Source organism: Eleutherodactylus coqui, chromosome 7 (assembly GCF_035609145.1).
Source record: "Eleutherodactylus coqui strain aEleCoq1 chromosome 7, aEleCoq1.hap1, whole genome shotgun sequence".
Taxonomy (NCBI): Eukaryota; Metazoa; Chordata; class Amphibia; order Anura; family Eleutherodactylidae; genus Eleutherodactylus; species Eleutherodactylus coqui.
The window spans coordinates 219,271,162-219,288,799 of record NC_089843.1 but is presented as its reverse complement, the minus strand read 5'-3'; the positions used below and the strand labels follow the sequence as shown (position 1 = coordinate 219,288,799).

General features: G+C 48.7%; 6 non-coding genes across 6 annotated transcripts; all 6 read left to right on the top strand.

The window, feature by feature from the left end:
* Window positions 1-1,877: 1,877 nt before the first annotated feature.
* On the top strand, window positions 1,878-2,068 carry LOC136573817 (U2 spliceosomal RNA). Its single transcript, XR_010786035.1, has one exon. It is a non-coding gene; the product is annotated as a U2 spliceosomal RNA (small nuclear RNA).
* Window positions 2,069-4,911: 2,843 nt separating this feature from the next.
* LOC136573816 (U2 spliceosomal RNA) lies at window positions 4,912-5,102 on the top strand. Its single transcript, XR_010786034.1, has one exon. It is a non-coding gene; the product is annotated as a U2 spliceosomal RNA (small nuclear RNA).
* A 2,863-nt stretch (window positions 5,103-7,965) lies between these two features.
* On the top strand, window positions 7,966-8,156 carry LOC136573815 (U2 spliceosomal RNA). The gene has a single exon (XR_010786033.1). It is a non-coding gene; the product is annotated as a U2 spliceosomal RNA (small nuclear RNA).
* A 2,843-nt stretch (window positions 8,157-10,999) lies between these two features.
* On the top strand, window positions 11,000-11,190 carry LOC136573814 (U2 spliceosomal RNA). The gene has a single exon (XR_010786032.1). It is a non-coding gene; the product is annotated as a U2 spliceosomal RNA (small nuclear RNA).
* A 2,843-nt stretch (window positions 11,191-14,033) lies between these two features.
* LOC136573813 (U2 spliceosomal RNA) lies at window positions 14,034-14,224 on the top strand. The gene has a single exon (XR_010786031.1). It is a non-coding gene; the product is annotated as a U2 spliceosomal RNA (small nuclear RNA).
* A 2,843-nt stretch (window positions 14,225-17,067) lies between these two features.
* LOC136573812 (U2 spliceosomal RNA) lies at window positions 17,068-17,258 on the top strand. The gene has a single exon (XR_010786030.1). It is a non-coding gene; the product is annotated as a U2 spliceosomal RNA (small nuclear RNA).
* The last annotated feature ends 380 nt before the right edge of the window (window positions 17,259-17,638 follow it).

The following is a 17,638-nucleotide window of genomic DNA, read 5'->3' as shown; positions in this document are numbered from 1 at the left end:
GTCTGACGTTACATGCACCAGCAGGGATAAGGCCTTGCCTATAAGCATTCCCCAGCTGGCAAAAACGGAACCTCCCTGCCTATTCCTCACCGTGGAAGAACGGAACCTACCTTTTTTTTAAAAAAAAAGAAAGCCACAGCAGCAGCCAACTCGATTTTGGTAGGCCGCTGTCTCCCCCTTGTGTGCTGCATTAAAAATGCACTCCGCTAAAAATAACTGATCCACGAAATAGAGCGTAGGGAGAGAATGAGGCTTCTAGATGAGCCGTCAGGCTATGATAAATTGTATCACACCTGGGCGATATGGATAGATGCCCGGAGCTCACCCCTATTTACTAGGTGCCTACAGACAGGGGCATGTGAGTAACACGTTTAAACCACAATCGTAAAGAGAAACAGCAATCCCGGAGCGCCCCCCCCTCCCCCTTTTTGTTTTATTTTCTCTTTCTCCCGTGTCATAGATACCTACCCTCCCTTACCGCTCCCCCCCCCTTCCCCTGTTTGTAGACCTTATAAAATATCACAGACAAACATTATATAGTTCAACTCAAAATTTATTTATTAAGTTTCATTGTCAAAGTTATTTTTACATTGCTTTGAGATAAGGCAAAAGTTTCCCCCCCCCCCCCCTCCATGAAACCAATAAAACCTATATTGAATAAAATAAAAATGATGCAGTTACTGGTAGTTCTGCAGTTGCCGGTAGTTCAGCAGTTGCCGGAAGTTCAGCAGTTGCCGGAAGTTCAGCAGTTGCCGGAAGTTCAGCAGTTGCCGGTAGTTCTGCAGTTGCCGGTAGTTCTGCAGTTACCGGTAGTTCAGCAGTTGCCGGTAGTTCTGCAGTTGCCGGTAGTTCTGCAGCTTCTTGGTAGAGATAAAGACCATCTCCCGTCTCCCAGCTGCAGCAGAGACTGACTGAAATCGCTGCCAAGCCCGGTATTTATGCTTCTAAATTGATGACATCACAATGGAGTGACATCAGCCTGCCATACACCTGGCTCATGACATCACAAGGGAGTGACATCATCAGCATTCCAAACACCTGGCTCATTTGCATACAGTATGTATGTATGACATCACAAGGGAGTGACATCATCAGCATTCCAAATACCTGGCTCATTTGCATACAGTATGTATGCATGTATGTGTCTATCTATCCTATCCTATCCTATCCTATCTAATCTATCTTTATTAATTACGTAGAATATAGATATGGATTATTTCTGAATTATAGATTTTGTAGATATAGATTAAAGATAGATTTAAGATTGTGTGTGTGTGTGTGTGATAGAGATATATATATATATATATATGTAAAAAAAATATAAAATCTGTAGTTATGTATGTATGGCGGGAAAAAAAGGCCTGCTGTATGTTTTTAAGTTCTTCGGATGACCATGCCGTTCTATTATTCTCCTTACTAGGGTCTACTAATGCCGGCCCAGGGGAAGGCAATAAAGCCCTATGGGGCCGAAGCCAATTTCCCTCATTTCAGGTAAAAAGTTTCCATCCGTCCCCACTCGAAATGCGGCCGGCCGAAGAGATCCCTCCAACCGACCGGCCGACGCACCTTCAGAGACAAACTAGTGCTTGCTTCTAGTGTCATCGCCGGCTTAACCATCCTGGGTAGGGAGCTGACGAGTCCTGCATCAGCAGCAGCAGCAGCAGGCTCTGCAAGCCTAGGATGCGTGAGCACGGTGCAAGAGGAAGGACTGAGGGAGGGAGGGCGCGGTTGAGAAGGCGTGGGGCGGGCCTATGCAAAACTCTTCCATCTCCCTGGGTGCATTGTGGGTGCGCCCAGAGTGCCGGCTGAGCGTGTTGCCTCAAGCCTTGGAAGTGGAGTTGGGCGGGCCGGGCTGCAGGTGAAACCCATTTCGGGTTATCGCTTCTCGGCCTTTTGGCTAAGATCAAGTGTAGTATCTGTTCTTATCAGTTTAATATCTGATACGTCCCCTATCTGGGGACCATATATTAAATGGATTTTTAGAACAGGGAGCTGGAAAAAGAGCTTGCTCTGTCCACTCCGCGCATTGACCTGGTATTGCAGTACCTCCAGGACCGGTGCACCCCCTTTCCTACAGCAGTTTCCAAAAGCAGAAAAACAAAACTGACGAGCAAGAGGTGCAGCGCAGCTGTGGCTGCTTCTGCTGCTAACAAACGAGCACTTTGATTGACACTCAGCCCGTCTGCTGCCGTGGAGCTCGCAACATTGTATCCACTGTGCACAGCACAGGTACAACTGGAAGCAAAACAACACACAGCAGTTCATATGCCAGCCGCACTCTATAGTTCGTACCTACCGCTGCGCTAATAGCCAAGTTGGAAACATCGGGCAGGCACAGCGTATCCTGGCAGCCTGCATCTGTATGCTCCACGTATTCGGGTCATGGGTGTATGTGCAGGGGGTGCGGTCGCACCTGGGGCCCGGAGCCCTAGGGGGCCCATAAAGTCTCTCTTCCCCACATTGTAAACCAATGCTATCAATGAAGCTTTATAGTTTGGGGGCCCAGTCCCAGACTTTGTACTGGGGCCCCGCAGCTTCAAGTTACACCTCCGGATCAGGATAATGCTAGGCCATTCCAACCAGCCTGTGTGAGTGACCTGCAGTCGCTGGTAGTCGAAAAGCGGCCGGCCCCGGATGTGCGCTTCAGAGTGGACAGACAGCAGTGGACCCCCAATCACACAGGCCCGAGGCTTGCTATGCAGCACGGAATACCTCATTGGACTGCAGCGCTCCACGCGGGCTGAGATACACGCTCCACGTGGGATGGGCAGTATTCCGTCCATGAGGATCCAGGCCAACGCTTACAGATGGAGCAACACCCGGGGAGCAAAGAACTCCAACGAACGGACGTCTACTTTAAAAGGATGTATTGCTTTATTCAATGCATGGACACAGAAACAGTTCAACCGCTCGCTAAAGACCGCAGTCAATACAGTAAAGAGAGAAATGTGTCTGTTTAATGTAAACTTGCACGGAGCTCGTTTGTGAGCCACTGACTGAATGAATGCTGCCGCTGCTGCATGTCTGAAACGTGGTCTGACGTTACATGCACCAGCAGGGATAAGGCCTTGCCTATAAGCATTCCCCAGCTGGCAAAAACGGAACCTCCCTGCCTATTCCTCACCGTGGAAGAACGGAACCTACCTTTTTTTTAAAAAAAAAGAAAGCCACAGCAGCAGCCAACTCGATTTTGGTAGGCCGCTGTCTCCCCCTTGTGTGCTGCATTAAAAATGCACTCCGCTAAAAATAACTGATCCACGAAATAGAGCGTAGGGAGAGAATGAGGCTTCTAGATGAGCCGTCAGGCTATGATAAATTGTATCACACCTGGGCGATATGGATAGATGCCCGGAGCTCACCCCTATTTACTAGGTGCCTACAGACAGGGGCATGTGAGTAACACGTTTAAACCACAATCGTAAAGAGAAACAGCAATCCCGGAGCGCCCCCCCCTCCCCCTTTTTGTTTTATTTTCTCTTTCTCCCGTGTCATAGATACCTACCCTCCCTTACCGCTCCCCCCCCCTTCCCCTGTTTGTAGACCTTATAAAATATCACAGACAAACATTATATAGTTCAACTCAAAATTTATTTATTAAGTTTCATTGTCAAAGTTATTTTTACATTGCTTTGAGATAAGGCAAAAGTTTCCCCCCCCCCCCCCTCCATGAAACCAATAAAACCTATATTGAATAAAATAAAAATGATGCAGTTACTGGTAGTTCTGCAGTTGCCGGTAGTTCAGCAGTTGCCGGAAGTTCAGCAGTTGCCGGAAGTTCAGCAGTTGCCGGAAGTTCAGCAGTTGCCGGTAGTTCTGCAGTTGCCGGTAGTTCTGCAGTTACCGGTAGTTCAGCAGTTGCCGGTAGTTCTGCAGTTGCCGGTAGTTCTGCAGCTTCTTGGTAGAGATAAAGACCATCTCCCGTCTCCCAGCTGCAGCAGAGACTGACTGAAATCGCTGCCAAGCCCGGTATTTATGCTTCTAAATTGATGACATCACAATGGAGTGACATCAGCCTGCCATACACCTGGCTCATGACATCACAAGGGAGTGACATCATCAGCATTCCAAACACCTGGCTCATTTGCATACAGTATGTATGTATGACATCACAAGGGAGTGACATCATCAGCATTCCAAATACCTGGCTCATTTGCATACAGTATGTATGCATGTATGTGTCTATCTATCCTATCCTATCCTATCCTATCTAATCTATCTTTATTAATTACGTAGAATATAGATATGGATTATTTCTGAATTATAGATTTTGTAGATATAGATTAAAGATAGATTTAAGATTGTGTGTGTGTGTGTGTGATAGAGATATATATATATATATATATGTAAAAAAAATATAAAATCTGTAGTTATGTATGTATGGCGGGAAAAAAAGGCCTGCTGTATGTTTTTAAGTTCTTCGGATGACCATGCCGTTCTATTATTCTCCTTACTAGGGTCTACTAATGCCGGCCCAGGGGAAGGCAATAAAGCCCTATGGGGCCGAAGCCAATTTCCCTCATTTCAGGTAAAAAGTTTCCATCCGTCCCCACTCGAAATGCGGCCGGCCGAAGAGATCCCTCCAACCGACCGGCCGACGCACCTTCAGAGACAAACTAGTGCTTGCTTCTAGTGTCATCGCCGGCTTAACCATCCTGGGTAGGGAGCTGACGAGTCCTGCATCAGCAGCAGCAGCAGCAGGCTCTGCAAGCCTAGGATGCGTGAGCACGGTGCAAGAGGAAGGACTGAGGGAGGGAGGGCGCGGTTGAGAAGGCGTGGGGCGGGCCTATGCAAAACTCTTCCATCTCCCTGGGTGCATTGTGGGTGCGCCCAGAGTGCCGGCTGAGCGTGTTGCCTCAAGCCTTGGAAGTGGAGTTGGGCGGGCCGGGCTGCAGGTGAAACCCATTTCGGGTTATCGCTTCTCGGCCTTTTGGCTAAGATCAAGTGTAGTATCTGTTCTTATCAGTTTAATATCTGATACGTCCCCTATCTGGGGACCATATATTAAATGGATTTTTAGAACAGGGAGCTGGAAAAAGAGCTTGCTCTGTCCACTCCGCGCATTGACCTGGTATTGCAGTACCTCCAGGACCGGTGCACCCCCTTTCCTACAGCAGTTTCCAAAAGCAGAAAAACAAAACTGACGAGCAAGAGGTGCAGCGCAGCTGTGGCTGCTTCTGCTGCTAACAAACGAGCACTTTGATTGACACTCAGCCCGTCTGCTGCCGTGGAGCTCGCAACATTGTATCCACTGTGCACAGCACAGGTACAACTGGAAGCAAAACAACACACAGCAGTTCATATGCCAGCCGCACTCTATAGTTCGTACCTACCGCTGCGCTAATAGCCAAGTTGGAAACATCGGGCAGGCACAGCGTATCCTGGCAGCCTGCATCTGTATGCTCCACGTATTCGGGTCATGGGTGTATGTGCAGGGGGTGCGGTCGCACCTGGGGCCCGGAGCCCTAGGGGGCCCATAAAGTCTCTCTTCCCCACATTGTAAACCAATGCTATCAATGAAGCTTTATAGTTTGGGGGCCCAGTCCCAGACTTTGTACTGGGGCCCCGCAGCTTCAAGTTACACCTCCGGATCAGGATAATGCTAGGCCATTCCAACCAGCCTGTGTGAGTGACCTGCAGTCGCTGGTAGTCGAAAAGCGGCCGGCCCCGGATGTGCGCTTCAGAGTGGACAGACAGCAGTGGACCCCCAATCACACAGGCCCGAGGCTTGCTATGCAGCACGGAATACCTCATTGGACTGCAGCGCTCCACGCGGGCTGAGATACACGCTCCACGTGGGATGGGCAGTATTCCGTCCATGAGGATCCAGGCCAACCCATGAGGATCCAGGCCAACGCTTACAGATGGAGCAACACCCGGGGAGCAAAGAACTCCAACGAACGGACGTCTACTTTAAAAGGATGTATTGCTTTATTCAATGCATGGACACAGAAACAGTTCAACCGCTCGCTAAAGACCGCAGTCAATACAGTAAAGAGAGAAATGTGTCTGTTTAATGTAAACTTGCACGGAGCTCGTTTGTGAGCCACTGACTGAATGAATGCTGCCGCTGCTGCATGTCTGAAACGTGGTCTGACGTTACATGCACCAGCAGGGATAAGGCCTTGCCTATAAGCATTCCCCAGCTGGCAAAAACGGAACCTCCCTGCCTATTCCTCACCGTGGAAGAACGGAACCTACCTTTTTTTTAAAAAAAAAGAAAGCCACAGCAGCAGCCAACTCGATTTTGGTAGGCCGCTGTCTCCCCCTTGTGTGCTGCATTAAAAATGCACTCCGCTAAAAATAACTGATCCACGAAATAGAGCGTAGGGAGAGAATGAGGCTTCTAGATGAGCCGTCAGGCTATGATAAATTGTATCACACCTGGGCGATATGGATAGATGCCCGGAGCTCACCCCTATTTACTAGGTGCCTACAGACAGGGGCATGTGAGTAACACGTTTAAACCACAATCGTAAAGAGAAACAGCAATCCCGGAGCGCCCCCCCCTCCCCCTTTTTGTTTTATTTTCTCTTTCTCCCGTGTCATAGATACCTACCCTCCCTTACCGCTCCCCCCCCCTTCCCCTGTTTGTAGACCTTATAAAATATCACAGACAAACATTATATAGTTCAACTCAAAATTTATTTATTAAGTTTCATTGTCAAAGTTATTTTTACATTGCTTTGAGATAAGGCAAAAGTTTCCCCCCCCCCCCCCTCCATGAAACCAATAAAACCTATATTGAATAAAATAAAAATGATGCAGTTACTGGTAGTTCTGCAGTTGCCGGTAGTTCAGCAGTTGCCGGAAGTTCAGCAGTTGCCGGAAGTTCAGCAGTTGCCGGAAGTTCAGCAGTTGCCGGTAGTTCTGCAGTTGCCGGTAGTTCTGCAGTTACCGGTAGTTCAGCAGTTGCCGGTAGTTCTGCAGTTGCCGGTAGTTCTGCAGCTTCTTGGTAGAGATAAAGACCATCTCCCGTCTCCCAGCTGCAGCAGAGACTGACTGAAATCGCTGCCAAGCCCGGTATTTATGCTTCTAAATTGATGACATCACAATGGAGTGACATCAGCCTGCCATACACCTGGCTCATGACATCACAAGGGAGTGACATCATCAGCATTCCAAACACCTGGCTCATTTGCATACAGTATGTATGTATGACATCACAAGGGAGTGACATCATCAGCATTCCAAATACCTGGCTCATTTGCATACAGTATGTATGCATGTATGTGTCTATCTATCCTATCCTATCCTATCCTATCTAATCTATCTTTATTAATTACGTAGAATATAGATATGGATTATTTCTGAATTATAGATTTTGTAGATATAGATTAAAGATAGATTTAAGATTGTGTGTGTGTGTGTGTGATAGAGATATATATATATATATATATGTAAAAAAAATATAAAATCTGTAGTTATGTATGTATGGCGGGAAAAAAAGGCCTGCTGTATGTTTTTAAGTTCTTCGGATGACCATGCCGTTCTATTATTCTCCTTACTAGGGTCTACTAATGCCGGCCCAGGGGAAGGCAATAAAGCCCTATGGGGCCGAAGCCAATTTCCCTCATTTCAGGTAAAAAGTTTCCATCCGTCCCCACTCGAAATGCGGCCGGCCGAAGAGATCCCTCCAACCGACCGGCCGACGCACCTTCAGAGACAAACTAGTGCTTGCTTCTAGTGTCATCGCCGGCTTAACCATCCTGGGTAGGGAGCTGACGAGTCCTGCATCAGCAGCAGCAGCAGCAGGCTCTGCAAGCCTAGGATGCGTGAGCACGGTGCAAGAGGAAGGACTGAGGGAGGGAGGGCGCGGTTGAGAAGGCGTGGGGCGGGCCTATGCAAAACTCTTCCATCTCCCTGGGTGCATTGTGGGTGCGCCCAGAGTGCCGGCTGAGCGTGTTGCCTCAAGCCTTGGAAGTGGAGTTGGGCGGGCCGGGCTGCAGGTGAAACCCATTTCGGGTTATCGCTTCTCGGCCTTTTGGCTAAGATCAAGTGTAGTATCTGTTCTTATCAGTTTAATATCTGATACGTCCCCTATCTGGGGACCATATATTAAATGGATTTTTAGAACAGGGAGCTGGAAAAAGAGCTTGCTCTGTCCACTCCGCGCATTGACCTGGTATTGCAGTACCTCCAGGACCGGTGCACCCCCTTTCCTACAGCAGTTTCCAAAAGCAGAAAAACAAAACTGACGAGCAAGAGGTGCAGCGCAGCTGTGGCTGCTTCTGCTGCTAACAAACGAGCACTTTGATTGACACTCAGCCCGTCTGCTGCCGTGGAGCTCGCAACATTGTATCCACTGTGCACAGCACAGGTACAACTGGAAGCAAAACAACACACAGCAGTTCATATGCCAGCCGCACTCTATAGTTCGTACCTACCGCTGCGCTAATAGCCAAGTTGGAAACATCGGGCAGGCACAGCGTATCCTGGCAGCCTGCATCTGTATGCTCCACGTATTCGGGTCATGGGTGTATGTGCAGGGGGTGCGGTCGCACCTGGGGCCCGGAGCCCTAGGGGGCCCATAAAGTCTCTCTTCCCCACATTGTAAACCAATGCTATCAATGAAGCTTTATAGTTTGGGGGCCCAGTCCCAGACTTTGTACTGGGGCCCCGCAGCTTCAAGTTACACCTCCGGATCAGGATAATGCTAGGCCATTCCAACCAGCCTGTGTGAGTGACCTGCAGTCGCTGGTAGTCGAAAAGCGGCCGGCCCCGGATGTGCGCTTCAGAGTGGACAGACAGCAGTGGACCCCCAATCACACAGGCCCGAGGCTTGCTATGCAGCACGGAATACCTCATTGGACTGCAGCGCTCCACGCGGGCTGAGATACACGCTCCACGTGGGATGGGCAGTATTCCGTCCATGAGGATCCAGGCCAACGCTTACAGATGGAGCAACACCCGGGGAGCAAAGAACTCCAACGAACGGACGTCTACTTTAAAAGGATGTATTGCTTTATTCAATGCATGGACACAGAAACAGTTCAACCGCTCGCTAAAGACCGCAGTCAATACAGTAAAGAGAGAAATGTGTCTGTTTAATGTAAACTTGCACGGAGCTCGTTTGTGAGCCACTGACTGAATGAATGCTGCCGCTGCTGCATGTCTGAAACGTGGTCTGACGTTACATGCACCAGCAGGGATAAGGCCTTGCCTATAAGCATTCCCCAGCTGGCAAAAACGGAACCTCCCTGCCTATTCCTCACCGTGGAAGAACGGAACCTACCTTTTTTTTAAAAAAAAAGAAAGCCACAGCAGCAGCCAACTCGATTTTGGTAGGCCGCTGTCTCCCCCTTGTGTGCTGCATTAAAAATGCACTCCGCTAAAAATAACTGATCCACGAAATAGAGCGTAGGGAGAGAATGAGGCTTCTAGATGAGCCGTCAGGCTATGATAAATTGTATCACACCTGGGCGATATGGATAGATGCCCGGAGCTCACCCCTATTTACTAGGTGCCTACAGACAGGGGCATGTGAGTAACACGTTTAAACCACAATCGTAAAGAGAAACAGCAATCCCGGAGCGCCCCCCCCTCCCCCTTTTTGTTTTATTTTCTCTTTCTCCCGTGTCATAGATACCTACCCTCCCTTACCGCTCCCCCCCCCTTCCCCTGTTTGTAGACCTTATAAAATATCACAGACAAACATTATATAGTTCAACTCAAAATTTATTTATTAAGTTTCATTGTCAAAGTTATTTTTACATTGCTTTGAGATAAGGCAAAAGTTTCCCCCCCCCCCCCCTCCATGAAACCAATAAAACCTATATTGAATAAAATAAAAATGATGCAGTTACTGGTAGTTCTGCAGTTGCCGGTAGTTCAGCAGTTGCCGGAAGTTCAGCAGTTGCCGGAAGTTCAGCAGTTGCCGGAAGTTCAGCAGTTGCCGGTAGTTCTGCAGTTGCCGGTAGTTCTGCAGTTACCGGTAGTTCAGCAGTTGCCGGTAGTTCTGCAGTTGCCGGTAGTTCTGCAGCTTCTTGGTAGAGATAAAGACCATCTCCCGTCTCCCAGCTGCAGCAGAGACTGACTGAAATCGCTGCCAAGCCCGGTATTTATGCTTCTAAATTGATGACATCACAATGGAGTGACATCAGCCTGCCATACACCTGGCTCATGACATCACAAGGGAGTGACATCATCAGCATTCCAAACACCTGGCTCATTTGCATACAGTATGTATGTATGACATCACAAGGGAGTGACATCATCAGCATTCCAAATACCTGGCTCATTTGCATACAGTATGTATGCATGTATGTGTCTATCTATCCTATCCTATCCTATCCTATCTAATCTATCTTTATTAATTACGTAGAATATAGATATGGATTATTTCTGAATTATAGATTTTGTAGATATAGATTAAAGATAGATTTAAGATTGTGTGTGTGTGTGTGTGATAGAGATATATATATATATATATATGTAAAAAAAATATAAAATCTGTAGTTATGTATGTATGGCGGGAAAAAAAGGCCTGCTGTATGTTTTTAAGTTCTTCGGATGACCATGCCGTTCTATTATTCTCCTTACTAGGGTCTACTAATGCCGGCCCAGGGGAAGGCAATAAAGCCCTATGGGGCCGAAGCCAATTTCCCTCATTTCAGGTAAAAAGTTTCCATCCGTCCCCACTCGAAATGCGGCCGGCCGAAGAGATCCCTCCAACCGACCGGCCGACGCACCTTCAGAGACAAACTAGTGCTTGCTTCTAGTGTCATCGCCGGCTTAACCATCCTGGGTAGGGAGCTGACGAGTCCTGCATCAGCAGCAGCAGCAGCAGGCTCTGCAAGCCTAGGATGCGTGAGCACGGTGCAAGAGGAAGGACTGAGGGAGGGAGGGCGCGGTTGAGAAGGCGTGGGGCGGGCCTATGCAAAACTCTTCCATCTCCCTGGGTGCATTGTGGGTGCGCCCAGAGTGCCGGCTGAGCGTGTTGCCTCAAGCCTTGGAAGTGGAGTTGGGCGGGCCGGGCTGCAGGTGAAACCCATTTCGGGTTATCGCTTCTCGGCCTTTTGGCTAAGATCAAGTGTAGTATCTGTTCTTATCAGTTTAATATCTGATACGTCCCCTATCTGGGGACCATATATTAAATGGATTTTTAGAACAGGGAGCTGGAAAAAGAGCTTGCTCTGTCCACTCCGCGCATTGACCTGGTATTGCAGTACCTCCAGGACCGGTGCACCCCCTTTCCTACAGCAGTTTCCAAAAGCAGAAAAACAAAACTGACGAGCAAGAGGTGCAGCGCAGCTGTGGCTGCTTCTGCTGCTAACAAACGAGCACTTTGATTGACACTCAGCCCGTCTGCTGCCGTGGAGCTCGCAACATTGTATCCACTGTGCACAGCACAGGTACAACTGGAAGCAAAACAACACACAGCAGTTCATATGCCAGCCGCACTCTATAGTTCGTACCTACCGCTGCGCTAATAGCCAAGTTGGAAACATCGGGCAGGCACAGCGTATCCTGGCAGCCTGCATCTGTATGCTCCACGTATTCGGGTCATGGGTGTATGTGCAGGGGGTGCGGTCGCACCTGGGGCCCGGAGCCCTAGGGGGCCCATAAAGTCTCTCTTCCCCACATTGTAAACCAATGCTATCAATGAAGCTTTATAGTTTGGGGGCCCAGTCCCAGACTTTGTACTGGGGCCCCGCAGCTTCAAGTTACACCTCCGGATCAGGATAATGCTAGGCCATTCCAACCAGCCTGTGTGAGTGACCTGCAGTCGCTGGTAGTCGAAAAGCGGCCGGCCCCGGATGTGCGCTTCAGAGTGGACAGACAGCAGTGGACCCCCAATCACACAGGCCCGAGGCTTGCTATGCAGCACGGAATACCTCATTGGACTGCAGCGCTCCACGCGGGCTGAGATACACGCTCCACGTGGGATGGGCAGTATTCCGTCCATGAGGATCCAGGCCAACGCTTACAGATGGAGCAACACCCGGGGAGCAAAGAACTCCAACGAACGGACGTCTACTTTAAAAGGATGTATTGCTTTATTCAATGCATGGACACAGAAACAGTTCAACCGCTCGCTAAAGACCGCAGTCAATACAGTAAAGAGAGAAATGTGTCTGTTTAATGTAAACTTGCACGGAGCTCGTTTGTGAGCCACTGACTGAATGAATGCTGCCGCTGCTGCATGTCTGAAACGTGGTCTGACGTTACATGCACCAGCAGGGATAAGGCCTTGCCTATAAGCATTCCCCAGCTGGCAAAAACGGAACCTCCCTGCCTATTCCTCACCGTGGAAGAACGGAACCTACCTTTTTTTTAAAAAAAAAGAAAGCCACAGCAGCAGCCAACTCGATTTTGGTAGGCCGCTGTCTCCCCCTTGTGTGCTGCATTAAAAATGCACTCCGCTAAAAATAACTGATCCACGAAATAGAGCGTAGGGAGAGAATGAGGCTTCTAGATGAGCCGTCAGGCTATGATAAATTGTATCACACCTGGGCGATATGGATAGATGCCCGGAGCTCACCCCTATTTACTAGGTGCCTACAGACAGGGGCATGTGAGTAACACGTTTAAACCACAATCGTAAAGAGAAACAGCAATCCCGGAGCGCCCCCCCCTCCCCCTTTTTGTTTTATTTTCTCTTTCTCCCGTGTCATAGATACCTACCCTCCCTTACCGCTCCCCCCCCCTTCCCCTGTTTGTAGACCTTATAAAATATCACAGACAAACATTATATAGTTCAACTCAAAATTTATTTATTAAGTTTCATTGTCAAAGTTATTTTTACATTGCTTTGAGATAAGGCAAAAGTTTCCCCCCCCCCCCCCTCCATGAAACCAATAAAACCTATATTGAATAAAATAAAAATGATGCAGTTACTGGTAGTTCTGCAGTTGCCGGTAGTTCAGCAGTTGCCGGAAGTTCAGCAGTTGCCGGAAGTTCAGCAGTTGCCGGAAGTTCAGCAGTTGCCGGTAGTTCTGCAGTTGCCGGTAGTTCTGCAGTTACCGGTAGTTCAGCAGTTGCCGGTAGTTCTGCAGTTGCCGGTAGTTCTGCAGCTTCTTGGTAGAGATAAAGACCATCTCCCGTCTCCCAGCTGCAGCAGAGACTGACTGAAATCGCTGCCAAGCCCGGTATTTATGCTTCTAAATTGATGACATCACAATGGAGTGACATCAGCCTGCCATACACCTGGCTCATGACATCACAAGGGAGTGACATCATCAGCATTCCAAACACCTGGCTCATTTGCATACAGTATGTATGTATGACATCACAAGGGAGTGACATCATCAGCATTCCAAATACCTGGCTCATTTGCATACAGTATGTATGCATGTATGTGTCTATCTATCCTATCCTATCCTATCCTATCTAATCTATCTTTATTAATTACGTAGAATATAGATATGGATTATTTCTGAATTATAGATTTTGTAGATATAGATTAAAGATAGATTTAAGATTGTGTGTGTGTGTGTGTGATAGAGATATATATATATATATATATGTAAAAAAAATATAAAATCTGTAGTTATGTATGTATGGCGGGAAAAAAAGGCCTGCTGTATGTTTTTAAGTTCTTCGGATGACCATGCCGTTCTATTATTCTCCTTACTAGGGTCTACTAATGCCGGCCCAGGGGAAGGCAATAAAGCCCTATGGGGCCGAAGCCAATTTCCCTCATTTCAGGTAAAAAGTTTCCATCCGTCCCCACTCGAAATGCGGCCGGCCGAAGAGATCCCTCCAACCGACCGGCCGACGCACCTTCAGAGACAAACTAGTGCTTGCTTCTAGTGTCATCGCCGGCTTAACCATCCTGGGTAGGGAGCTGACGAGTCCTGCATCAGCAGCAGCAGCAGCAGGCTCTGCAAGCCTAGGATGCGTGAGCACGGTGCAAGAGGAAGGACTGAGGGAGGGAGGGCGCGGTTGAGAAGGCGTGGGGCGGGCCTATGCAAAACTCTTCCATCTCCCTGGGTGCATTGTGGGTGCGCCCAGAGTGCCGGCTGAGCGTGTTGCCTCAAGCCTTGGAAGTGGAGTTGGGCGGGCCGGGCTGCAGGTGAAACCCATTTCGGGTTATCGCTTCTCGGCCTTTTGGCTAAGATCAAGTGTAGTATCTGTTCTTATCAGTTTAATATCTGATACGTCCCCTATCTGGGGACCATATATTAAATGGATTTTTAGAACAGGGAGCTGGAAAAAGAGCTTGCTCTGTCCACTCCGCGCATTGACCTGGTATTGCAGTACCTCCAGGACCGGTGCACCCCCTTTCCTACAGCAGTTTCCAAAAGCAGAAAAACAAAACTGACGAGCAAGAGGTGCAGCGCAGCTGTGGCTGCTTCTGCTGCTAACAAACGAGCACTTTGATTGACACTCAGCCCGTCTGCTGCCGTGGAGCTCGCAACATTGTATCCACTGTGCACAGCACAGGTACAACTGGAAGCAAAACAACACACAGCAGTTCATATGCCAGCCGCACTCTATAGTTCGTACCTACCGCTGCGCTAATAGCCAAGTTGGAAACATCGGGCAGGCACAGCGTATCCTGGCAGCCTGCATCTGTATGCTCCACGTATTCGGGTCATGGGTGTATGTGCAGGGGGTGCGGTCGCACCTGGGGCCCGGAGCCCTAGGGGGCCCATAAAGTCTCTCTTCCCCACATTGTAAACCAATGCTATCAATGAAGCTTTATAGTTTGGGGGCCCAGTCCCAGACTTTGTACTGGGGCCCCGCAGCTTCAAGTTACACCTCCGGATCAGGATAATGCTAGGCCATTCCAACCAGCCTGTGTGAGTGACCTGCAGTCGCTGGTAGTCGAAAAGCGGCCGGCCCCGGATGTGCGCTTCAGAGTGGACAGACAGCAGTGGACCCCCAATCACACAGGCCCGAGGCTTGCTATGCAGCACGGAATACCTCATTGGACTGCAGCGCTCCACGCGGGCTGAGATACACGCTCCACGTGGGATGGGCAGTATTCCGTCCATGAGGATCCAGGCCAACGCTTACAGATGGAGCAACACCCGGGGAGCAAAGAACTCCAACGAACGGACGTCTACTTTAAAAGGATGTATTGCTTTATTCAATGCATGGACACAGAAACAGTTCAACCGCTCGCTAAAGACCGCAGTCAATACAGTAAAGAGAGAAATGTGTCTGTTTAATGTAAACTTGCACGGAGCTCGTTTGTGAGCCACTGACTGAATGAATGCTGCCGCTGCTGCATGTCTGAAACGTGGTCTGACGTTACATGCACCAGCAGGGATAAGGCCTTGCCTATAAGCATTCCCCAGCTGGCAAAAACGGAACCTCCCTGCCTATTCCTCACCGTGGAAGAACGGAACCTACCTTTTTTTTAAAAAAAAAGAAAGCCACAGCAGCAGCCAACTCGATTTTGGTAGGCCGCTGTCTCCCCCTTGTGTGCTGCATTAAAAATGCACTCCGCTAAAAATAACTGATCCACGAAATAGAGCGTAGGGAGAGAATGAGGCTTCTAGATGAGCCGTCAGGCTATGATAAATTGTATCACACCTGGGCGATATGGATAGATGCCCGGAGCTCACCCCTATTTACTAGGTGCCTACAGACAGGGGCATGTGAGTAACACGTTTAAACCACAATCGTAAAGAGAAACAGCAATCCCGGAGCGCCCCCCCCTCCCCCTTTTTGTTTTATTTTCTCTTTCTCCCGTGTCATAGATACCTACCCTCCCTTACCGCTCCCCCCCCCTTCCCCTGTTTGTAGACCTTATAAAATATCACAGACAAACATTATATAGTTCAACTCAAAATTTATTTATTAAGTTTCATTGTCAAAGTTATTTTTACATTGCTTTGAGATAAGGCAAAAGTTTCCCCCCCCCCCCCCTCCATGAAACCAATAAAACCTATATTGAATAAAATAAAAATGATGCAGTTACTGGTAGTTCTGCAGTTGCCGGTAGTTCAGCAGTTGCCGGAAGTTCAGCAGTTGCCGGAAGTTCAGCAGTTGCCGGAAGTTCAGCAGTTGCCGGTAGTTCTGCAGTTGCCGGTAGTTCTGCAGTTACCGGTAGTTCAGCAGTTGCCGGTAGTTCTGCAGTTGCCGGTAGTTCTGCAGCTTCTTGGTAGAGATAAAGACCATCTCCCGTCTCCCAGCTGCAGCAGAGACTGACTGAAATCGCTGCCAAGCCCGGTATTTATGCTTCTAAATTGATGACATCACAATGGAGTGACATCAGCCTGCCATACACCTGGCTCATGACATCACAAGGGAGTGACATCATCAGCATTCCAAACACCTGGCTCATTTGCATACAGTATGTATGTATGACATCACAAGGGAGTGACATCATCAGCATTCCAAATACCTGGCTCATTTGCATACAGTATGTATGCATGTATGTGTCTATCTATCCTATCCTATCCTATCCTATCTAATCTATCTTTATTAATTACGTAGAATATAGATATGGATTATTTCTGAATTATAGATTTTGTAGATATAGATTAAAGATAGATTTAAGATTGTGTGTGTGTGTGTGTGATAGAGATATATATATATATATATATGTAAAAAAAATATAAAATCTGTAGTTATGTATGTATGGCGGGAAAAAAAGGCCTGCTGTATGTTTTTAAGTTCTTCGGATGACCATGCCGTTCTATTATTCTCCTTACTAGGGTCTACTAATGCCGGCCCAGGGGAAGGCAATAAAGCCCTATGGGGCCGAAGCCAATTTCCCTCATTTCAGGTAAAAAGTTTCCATCCGTCCCCACTCGAAATGCGGCCGGCCGAAGAGATCCCTCCAACCGACCGGCCGACGCACCTTCAGAGACAAACTAGTGCTTGCTTCTAGTGTCATCGCCGGCTTAACCATCCTGGGTAGGGAGCTGACGAGTCCTGCATCAGCAGCAGCAGCAGCAGGCTCTGCAAGCCTAGGATGCGTGAGCACGGTGCAAGAGGAAGGACTGAGGGAGGGAGGGCGCGGTTGAGAAGGCGTGGGGCGGGCCTATGCAAAACTCTTCCATCTCCCTGGGTGCATTGTGGGTGCGCCCAGAGTGCCGGCTGAGCGTGTTGCCTCAAGCCTTGGAAGTGGAGTTGGGCGGGCCGGGCTGCAGGTGAAACCCATTTCGGGTTATCGCTTCTCGGCCTTTTGGCTAAGATCAAGTGTAGTATCTGTTCTTATCAGTTTAATATCTGATACGTCCCCTATCTGGGGACCATATATTAAATGGATTTTTAGAACAGGGAGCTGGAAAAAGAGCTTGCTCTGTCCACTCCGCGCATTGACCTGGTATTGCAGTACCTCCAGGACCGGTGCACCCCCTTTCCTACAGCAGTTTCCAAAAGCAGAAAAACAAAACTGACGAGCAAGAGGTGCAGCGCAGCTGTGGCTGCTTCTGCTGCTAACAAACGAGCACTTTGATTGACACTCAGCCCGTCTGCTGCCGTGGAGCTCGCAACATTGTATCCACTGTGCACAGCACAGGTACAACTGGAAGCAAAACAACACACAGCAGTTCATATGCCAGCCGCACTCTATAGTTCGTACCTACCGCTGCGCTAATAGCCAAGTTGGAAACATCGGGCAGGCACAGCGTATCCTGGCAGCCTGCATCTGTATGCTCCACGTATTCGGGTCATGGGTGTATGTGCAGGGGGTGCGGTCGCACCTGGGGCCCGGAGCCCTAGGGGGCCCATAAAGTCT